Here is a 9,469-nt window from a genome sequence, read left to right as displayed (position 1 = left end):
AGCGCATAGATACGCTATCTCCTGACCAGCAGATGCATGTAATGCATTCGTGCCACGCTGCTCTAGCGTAGGTTACCTCCCAAGCTCCTCCAACCACCCCGGTAGTTCCTCCCACACCTGCCCTCCCTCCAGCCAGTCTCTCCTCCCCCTCCTATTCAATACCAGCAATCTCCCCAGTACCAGCAAACTGCCCCGTACCATCAACCTGCCAGATACCAACATCCTTCCCCGTACCAGTTTCCAACCACATCTTCTGCGCCTCCAGTCCCTGTCCAACCCTCCTCTCCACCACCCACCACCTCTTCTACCTCCCACCTGTACACCCGTTCTCATTCTTTTTCAACCCCTTCACCTCTTTTACCTACTGATCCTTCCCCACCACCATCCCAGTCCTCTCTCCACGCTCCCAATGTCAGTGTCCCAAACTGGCAGCCCCTCCAACATTATTTCCACCCAACACTATGAAAATGTATAAGTTTTTTGCATTTAACCAAAAAAATAATAATTTTTGATTAAAAATCTTAAAAAAAAAAAAAAAAAATCAGAAAATAAAAACACAATTTGTTGGTTAAAAAAGTTGTCTGTCATTTATTTATAAGTTTAAATATGTTTAACACAAAAGTAAAATACTGTGGTTCAATAGGGTAAAATTAATTGGGTATCCACAGCCAGATACATAACTTTAGGTGAAAGGTAAAACAATTTTACCTTTTGGCCAAAGTTGTGTGCCTGGTTGTGTATTACCCAAAGTATTTCACCTTTTACCCAAAGTTGTGTACATTGTTGTGTATTACCTACAGTATTTTGGTAATCCACAACAAGGTGCACAACTTTGGTTAAAAGGTGAAATACTTTGGGTAATACACAACCTTGTACACAACTTTGGCAAAAAGGTAAAAATATTGGGGTAAAATACACAACCATTTACCCAACTTTGGTAAAAAGGTAAAATCCTGTAGGTAACAAGGTACACAACTTTGGTTTTAAAAGGGTAAAATACTGTGGTTACAAAAGGTACAAGACTTTTGGTTAAAAGGTAACAGAGCAATTTTTCAAACTCTGTCATCCTGCCAGTCTATTCTTCCTTCAGGTGAATTAAAGTATTCTGCAAATTTGTCCCTCATTCTGGAAACTGCCACAGAACTTCTATAGGTAACGTTCTGGTAATCATGCAAGCTGGTTTCTTCAGAGTGGTCCTCAATGGAAATCTGTTCCTTGCAGATAGCAAACTTGTGCAGTACCACACAAGCTTTGATCACCTCATCCACAGTTTCCGTCTTGAGGTTGATCGCAGTCAATAGAACACGCCATTTGGCTGTCAGAATACCAAAAGCACACTCCACCATTCTTCGTGCTCGTGTGAGGCGGTAATTAAAAATTCTTTTTGTAGGTGTCAATGCACTGCTGGAGTACGGTTTCAAAAGGTGTTCTGAGAGCTGGAAGGCTTCATTCCTTACACAAACAAAAGGCATAGGTGGGCCTGATGTTTCAAGCAGCGGTCTAGGGGGTGGGAATTGGAAGGTGTTTCCATATAGATGATGCCCCATTGCTGACAATTTGAATACTTGGGAATCACTGGAGCGGCCATAAGCCTCAATATCAACTGCTATAAATTTGTATTCCGCGTCAACGATAGCCATGAGGACAATGGAAAAATATTTCTTGTAATTAAAGTATTCGGAGCCAGGGGCGTGGCCTAGCACCTGATGTGAGCGGTCAGCTTTTGGAGCTCCTCCGTTGTGACCCTGCATTTATCCTGAAGATAAGATCTCTCTGGGAGCTGATAACACTTTGTGCGGCTGAGGGAAGACACAGGAGGTCGGCCCCGACGTGTGAAGCTGTGCAGAGCTGCAGAAATGGTCCGGAAAAGGCAGCAGGATGCCAAGGCAGGAGCAGGGATCCGGACCCAAGATGGCGCCGACAGTGTGGAGGCAGCTGAGAGAGCAGACGTTTCAAACGCCTCATATGCAAAGAGGCTAGAAGTGGCTGCCAAGCTGGAAATGTATGCCTGGGTGGAAGGAGCACGGCAGGAGATAGCTGAAGAGAAGGAGGAACAGGCTGGAGAGAAAATGAATGTGCAAGGAGAAGGCTCTGAAGATGATACGGTACAGGGGGGGCCAGAGGGGGAGGAAGAAAGGCAGGAAGATGATGGTGTGGAGCAAGAGAATGTGGAGGAGCTTATAACAGGGGAACCCACTTTGCGAGACATTTATGGGCTGATCAGGTCATGCAAAATTGCAATAACAACTCTCACTCAGAGTGGATGGGACTATAGCAGAAGTCAATACAATAAAGGCAGACATGGGAAAAATGGATAAGAGAGTGGGAGAGGTGGAGGAGAGAGTAAGTGTACTGGAAGACCATATCTCTAAAATACAAAGGTCCCACACTCAATGTTTACAAAAATGTGCTGCTCTGATTAATAAGACTGATGATCTGGAGAATCGTTCACGGAGGAATAATGTGAGATTAGTGGGTATCCCTGAGAAAACTGAAGGAAATGACCCTACAAAGTTTATTGAAAAATGGCTCCAGGACAAGATAGGCGCTGATAACCTGTCTAAGTTGTTTGCGGTGGAAAGGGCCCACCGAGTTCCTATGAAACCCCTCCCGACGGGGTCCCCCCCTCGTACTATCCTTGCTAGGATCCTGAATTATAGAGATAGAGATGCCATATTGAGGAGTGCTCGTACAGCTGAGGACATGTGCATTAATGGCCAGAAGATCTCTATTTACCCAGACTACTCGGCTGAGGTACAAAAACAGAGGATGAGCTATGGAGCGGTTAAAAGGAGATTGAGAGATTTGAAATTGATCTATTCTACTCTCTACCCAGCGAAATTAAGGGTTGTAGCCCTGGGGACGGTTCACTTTTTCCCAACACCAGAAGAAGCCACTAAGTGGCTGGACTTAAATAAGCAGAAGCTTTCAGCTAACAAAGAAAGAGGGAAGTGAAAGGAAGATTCTGGAGATGAAGATGATGCTGCCTTATTGCTGCTTCTGGACTTTGGTTTAACAGTTTATTGCGGTTTTCGGAGGTCTTATTGTCATAATGTTGTTCTATATGCGGAGGGGATGGGGAGGTGTTCTAGTTACAGCAGTTTACAGGTACTGAGGGAAGGGTAGCTAGACGCTGGACTACCTACTCTCTGATAAGAGAGGTGAAAGACAACAGTGGATTAGTTATGGGTTACTGTGTTAATGAATATTGGGGGGGGGGAGGAGGGAGGGGAGAGCTGGGGTCTGTTGCTGGGAATTGGGACTTACAGTTTGCTGGGAACAACATCCTATTTTAAGGGGTCAGGAATCTGTATTTGTGAGGTTTCATGGTGGGAGACACAATTAAAGTTGTTAGCTGGAATATAAGAGGACTGTCGGAGGGGAATCGGAGAACGGCAATTATGGAATATGTGAGAAAACGGGGCCCGGATGTCATTTGTCTCCAGGAGACACATTTACTTGCAGAAAAGGTAGAAGTGTTAAAAAGAAGGTGGATAGGGAGGTCTTATCATTCTACGTTTTCCTCGTATGCTAGGGGGATCTCCGTGCTGATTGGGGCGTCTACGCCCCTTGAAGAAACTGAGAGCCATGTAGATAGAGATGGGCAATATGTTATGTTATTTTGCAAAATTTATGGGCAGCCATTATGTCTAGTGGCTGTTTACTTCCCACCCCCATATTCTGGGAAAAAGGTACAAGAAATATTTGAATTGTATAAATGAGGTATTGGGTTACCAATGTTAATCATTGGGGATGTCAATAATGTGATGGATGAAGGGTGGGACAGACATAAGAAAGATTTAAGCAAAGGCATTAAAAAACTGTCGACGTTTGGGAATTATATGACGGAATTGGGGATGGTCGACCTCTGGAGGGTGAGGAATGAGAACGTAGTTTGCTACTCCTGTTATTCGGCAACTCACGGTTCCCTTTCCAGGATTGACCTAGCACTGGGAAATGATTTAATGACGCGCATGATCTGTGGAATAGAATATCTCCCGAGAGTGATTTCAGACCACAAGCCTATGGAGCTCTTGATTAGACGGACAGGTGGGAGGACTGGACGGGGAGGGGGATGGAAATTTCACCCCCTGTGGCTTGAACATATTGATATGGATAACATTAAGAAGGAGATCACAGAGTACTGGCAGTTTAATGAGGATAGCGCTGGTGGGCGGGTAGTTTGGGACGCAATGAAAGCTTTTCTGAAAGGTCTTCTTTTTAGGGAGATTTCTAGATGTAAATCCAGAACTAGGATGGAAGATAAGGAGATCATAGAGGAATTAGAAAGAGCAGAAAGAGATATGGTGTCGGACCCATCAGAGATATCTCAATGTAGACTAAGGGAAGCTCAGGAAGCGGTTAATAAGTTGTATATGAAAAAGGCGGAGAGAAGAAGAGCTTTTCAGAAATTACAGTTTTTTGAGGAAGGGGAAAGAGTGGGGCACTTGCTCTCGGTGGTAGCGGCGGCACAGAATCATTGTATGTGTACAAACTAAAAACAGAGGAAGGGACTGTATTGACAGAAGTAGTGGATATTTTGGGGGAGTTTAGAAGTTTTTATGAACAGTTGTATTCATCTGGGTTGAGGGCTACAGTGGGGGGATATTGAAAGCTTCCTTGGGGGGGCGAAACTTCCTAGGATTGGGGACGGCGACAGGAGGAGGTTGGATGAACCTATAACGGAGGAGGAGATTAGACTTGCTATCATGTCAATGACTAACAACAAGGCCCCTGGTGTTGATGGACTCCCGGTTGAGATATATAAGAATTTATTGGATATTTCAGTGGCTAAATTGAAGATAGGTTTTGATGAGGCGCTACGGGAGGGAGAGCTGCCGGCGTCCATGAGAGAGGCGACAATAGTAGTTATTTTAAAGGAAGGAAAGGACCCAGAATTGACGGAATCCTATAGGCCAGTTTCGCTGTTGACGGCGGATATTAAGATTTTGGCTAAAGTAGAGGCTGGCCGTTTGGCAAGTGTGGTCCAGAATCTGGTCCATCCTGATCAATCTGGTTTTATGCCGAATAAGTCTACAGCGATAAACCTACGTAGATTATTCTTGAACTTGCAGCTGCCGTCGGACGAGGTTAATAGAATTGTGGTCTCATTGGATGCGCGTAAAGCGTTTGATAGTGTTGAATGGTGCTATCTTTGGGAGGTTTTGAGATCTTTTGGTTTCGGACCGACTTATCTCGTGGGTGAGGTTATTGTATTCTTCTCCGACTGCTAGGGTGAGAGTTATCTGGAAGTTTTGGTTTATATAGGGGGACTAGACAGGGGTGTCCGCTGTCGCCGCTGCTTTTCGCGTTGGCAGTGGAGCCCCTGGCACAGACAATTAGGAACTCGACTTTGGTTAGGGGGTTCCGGTATGGCATGACAGAGGAGAAAATAGCCCTATATGCAGATGACATGTTACTCTTTTTAGGAAATTCTGGAGAGGCCTTGGAGGGTGTGATGAACATTCTTAGAACATTCGGTGATATATTGGGTCTTGAAATCAATTGGGCAAAGTCAAATATCTTGATAGTGGATAAAGGGGGTGATGACATCCCGATGGCATTGGAGGGTAGCAGGTTGTCGGTGGTTCAACAGTTCAAATATCTGGGTGTTCAAGTGTCTCTTCCTCTTTCGAGCTACGTCGATTTAAATCTGTCCCCATTGTTGGACAGATTTAGGAAGAAAGTAGGGGTGTGGTGCAAGTTGTGCCTCTCTGTGGTGGGTAGGATAAATTTAATCAAAATGATTCTTATGCCCCAATTATTATATATATTGCATAACTCCCCCGTTTGGTTGCCCCGAAAGTGGTTTCATACCATTAACTCTATATTTCGAGACCTTGTTTGTGGGAAGAAACAGCCAAGAATTAGGCTGGAATTCCTGCAGAGGCCTAAAGATGGGGGGGGACTGGCCCTTCCGAATCCCTGGATTTATTTTTTGGCAGCACAGGGTCAGCAGATGAGAGGTTGGAGAGAGGTGAATGGACTGGGTTCAGTCCAGCAGATTTTGGTTTGGTTGGTGGTAAGGGATCCATTGGTTCAGGGTCTGGAGGCAGGGGGATTTGGGAAGTTTGGTGCGGCCTATCCTACTTTGATAATGGTTCACAAAGTATGGGAGGCAATTAAAAAGACAAGAGAAGTGGGACTATTAACAAATCTCTCCCCAATATGGAACAATGAAGTACTACCTGAATTTATTAAAATGGGGGAATTCAAAAATTGGATATCATTAGGTATTCAATATGTGGCTCAGATTCAGGACACACGAGGACTGTTATCCTTTGAGACACTGCAGGAGAGTTATGGGTTACAGGAGACCTGTAGGTTTCAATATGGACAGTTAAAGACATGCCTATCTGTCGCAGAGTAAAACGATGGATATGGGAATTTGCAGAGATATTCTGGTGGACTATGTCTGTGCGACGAGAGGAACGAAAGGGGTAGTCTCCGATATTTATAGGGATTTGTTATATACCTTTCTTAATAGATTCCCTATTAAGGCAAAAGAGAAATGGGAGGAAGAGTTGGGAAGGATAGAGGAGGATAAATGGGAAGATATCATGGAATATATTCCTCAGTTATCATTAAGTGAGCCGGGTAGACTTTCAGATATATGTGCTTCACAGAGTATATAGAACTCCGGATAGGCTTTATAAGGCAGGGCTGAGACAGACTTTTGAGAGTCCTAGGTGCCAGTCCGAGGGGGCAGGGATTCTGCACATGTTATGGCAATGTACGAGATTGAATGCATATTGGTTGGCGGTGGGAGAAGCAATTGGGAAATCGTATAGCTGTACAATCGCAAGCGATCCTGTGATATATATATTGGGATATGTGGAGGAGATCAGAGTTCCAAATCATCATAAACTGGCCATAGCTAGATTATTGTATGTTGCATGTAAGTTGATTGCCAGGCACTGGTTGAGTGGGGAACCGCCGACTCTGCGGGAATTTTATAGACAGTCTGATATGGTTATTAATATGGAAAAGGATATTTATGAAAAAAGGAAAAGTGGGAAAACTTTTGAAACACTTTGGAAACCGTGGATGGAGAGAAACTGATTCCAGAGGGATGTTGTTTTATTGTGTAAGCAATGTATGCTAATGTCCCATTCTTGTTTATAGAGGATTTAAGGGAGGGGGGAGATGAGGGGGGAACTGGGGGATTGTTTCAAAATGTTTGTAAACATGACTATTCTCCTTTCCTGACACAATTGTGTGTAGTTGTCAATTTGAATATTGTTAATAAAAATTATCTGATTTAAAAAAAAAAAAAAAAAAAAAAAAGTATTCGAAGCCAGATCCAGCAGGTTCGACGATGCGGATATGTTTCCCGTCCACTGCACCCAAGCAATTTGGAAACTGACATTTTTTTGGAAATTGTCAGCAATTTCAAGCCAGCTCTCCGTTGTGGGCTGTGGTATAAATTCGTCAACTAAAGAGTCGCACAATGCACGGCAGCTCGCTCAAAGGCCAGATTTCGGCCTTGTCACTGCTATTCCAACGCAAAATTGCCACCAAGCTTCAGGTCAAGACGTTCATTCAGGGAGTATCCCATGTGGCGCCTCCTTATAGAAGGCCATTGGAGTCATGGGACCTTAACCTGGTTCTCGGGGCCTTACAGGAGGCTCCTTTCGAACCACTGCAGGACATGCCACTGACCGCCATCTCTTGGAAGGTGGTCTTTCTAGTGGCAATTATGTCAATCAGACGAGTTTCGGAATTGGCGGCCCTGTCCTGCCGCCCTCCATTCCTGAACTTTCATCAGGACAAGGCAGTTCTCAGGACGTCCCGGTCCTTACTGCCCAAAGTCGAATCCTCTTTCCACCTCAGTGAGGAAATTGTTTTGCCTTCCTTTTGTCCGGCACCAGTCCATCGCATTGAGAAGGCCCTCCACACCCTGGATGTGGTTAGGGCTTTGAGATGGGACATCTCGCGGACGGCTCCCTTCCACAAGTCAGATGCCCTGTTCATGCTTCCAGAGGGGCATAGGAAGGGTCTAGCAGCTTCAAAAGCAACACTAGCCAGGTGGATTCGCGTGGCGATTCAGGAATCCTACCGTGTCAGGAATGCGCCTGTCCCAGCAGGGATTAAGGCGCACTCTACCAGCTCAGTGGGCACCTCTTGGGCCATTCGGCACCAGGCCTCGGCAGAACAGGTCTGCAAGGCTGCGACTTGGTCCAGTCTGCATACTTTTACAAAACATTACCAGATTCATTCTCAGGCCTCTGCGGATGCAGCTCTCGGCAGACGCATCCTGCAATCGGCAGTACCACAGTGTTAAGTCAGTGGTACATGGGGTATTAGCAGATGTATGCTCCCCACCCAGGGACTGCTTTAGGACATCCCACTGTCTGTGTTCTCCAATGAGGCATAGGAGAAATAGGGATTTTTGTGTACTCACTGTAAAATCCTTTTCTCCGAGCCAATCATTGGGGGACACAGCACCCACCCTGTTAAGCCTATTGGCTCACTGTAGCAGTCTTAGGTTTTGACATAACAATAACCATAACTGACTGTTTATGCTCCTCCTGCTTTTTTCACTGAACTGGAGAAGTCTCATCCAGCGAGAGGGTGTATACTGCAGGAGAGGAGTTAACTTTTTTCCTGGTTTACTTAGTGTCCTCCTCGTGGCAAGCAGCATATCACCCACTATCTGTGTCCCCCAATGATTGGCTCGGAGAAAAGGATTTAACGGTGAGTACATAAAAATTCCTATTTCTCACCCCCTTGGGTAAAATTAAAAAAAGTATTTTTCTCCTTCGCCTCATTGGGGACACAGACCATGGGTGTTATGCTTCTGTCACCAGGAGGCTGACACTAAGTAATACATAGAAAGTTAGCTCCTCCTCTGCAGTATACACCCTCATGCTGGCTCCCAGAGAACCAGTTGTTGCTTAGTGTCCATAGGAGGCACACTGGTCTGGTCTTCAGACCATAGTTTATTTTTTATTCTATTTTTTACTTTTACTACTTTTCCAAGAATGACAGGGGCGACGGATCCTTTCAAGGGTCCAATCTCCGCAAACCAACAACAGGCGAGCATGTGGAGTGTCGCCTCCACGTATCCTCTCCTGCAACGTGCAAGCCATGTCTGAGCTTTCTTTTAGGGGTGACGGGTCCCTTCAGGGACCTCTTCTGCAGCCAGGCCATTGCCGGACAACTAGTCCTGTCCACCCGGGGGGCTTGAACTCCGTGGATGTACAGAGGCCACCCTCTTTTTGGCGTCCGAGCAGTCTCCACTGCATTACCACTGTTTAGCGGATGATGCAAGGTGGCGGACGATCCCTCTCCACCTCCATGTTAAGCGGGTGGTGGATTGAGAGTTCATCACCTTAACTCCAAAGACAGCAGCAACAGCAAGAGACGGTTTATCCTGACCTGATGCATACAACTGCGAAGTCCACCACCTGGCAGCTTCTCCGGGTACGTAAAACAAGAAAAGAAAAAAAAAAAAGTGATCTAAAGG

Source organism: Dendrobates tinctorius, unplaced genomic scaffold (assembly GCF_039654945.1).
Source record: "Dendrobates tinctorius isolate UK_male_01 unplaced genomic scaffold, ASM3965494v1 ptg000022l, whole genome shotgun sequence".
In the NCBI taxonomy this organism is placed as follows: Eukaryota; Metazoa; Chordata; class Amphibia; order Anura; family Dendrobatidae; genus Dendrobates; species Dendrobates tinctorius.
Note: the sequence above shows the minus strand (reverse complement) of the source record.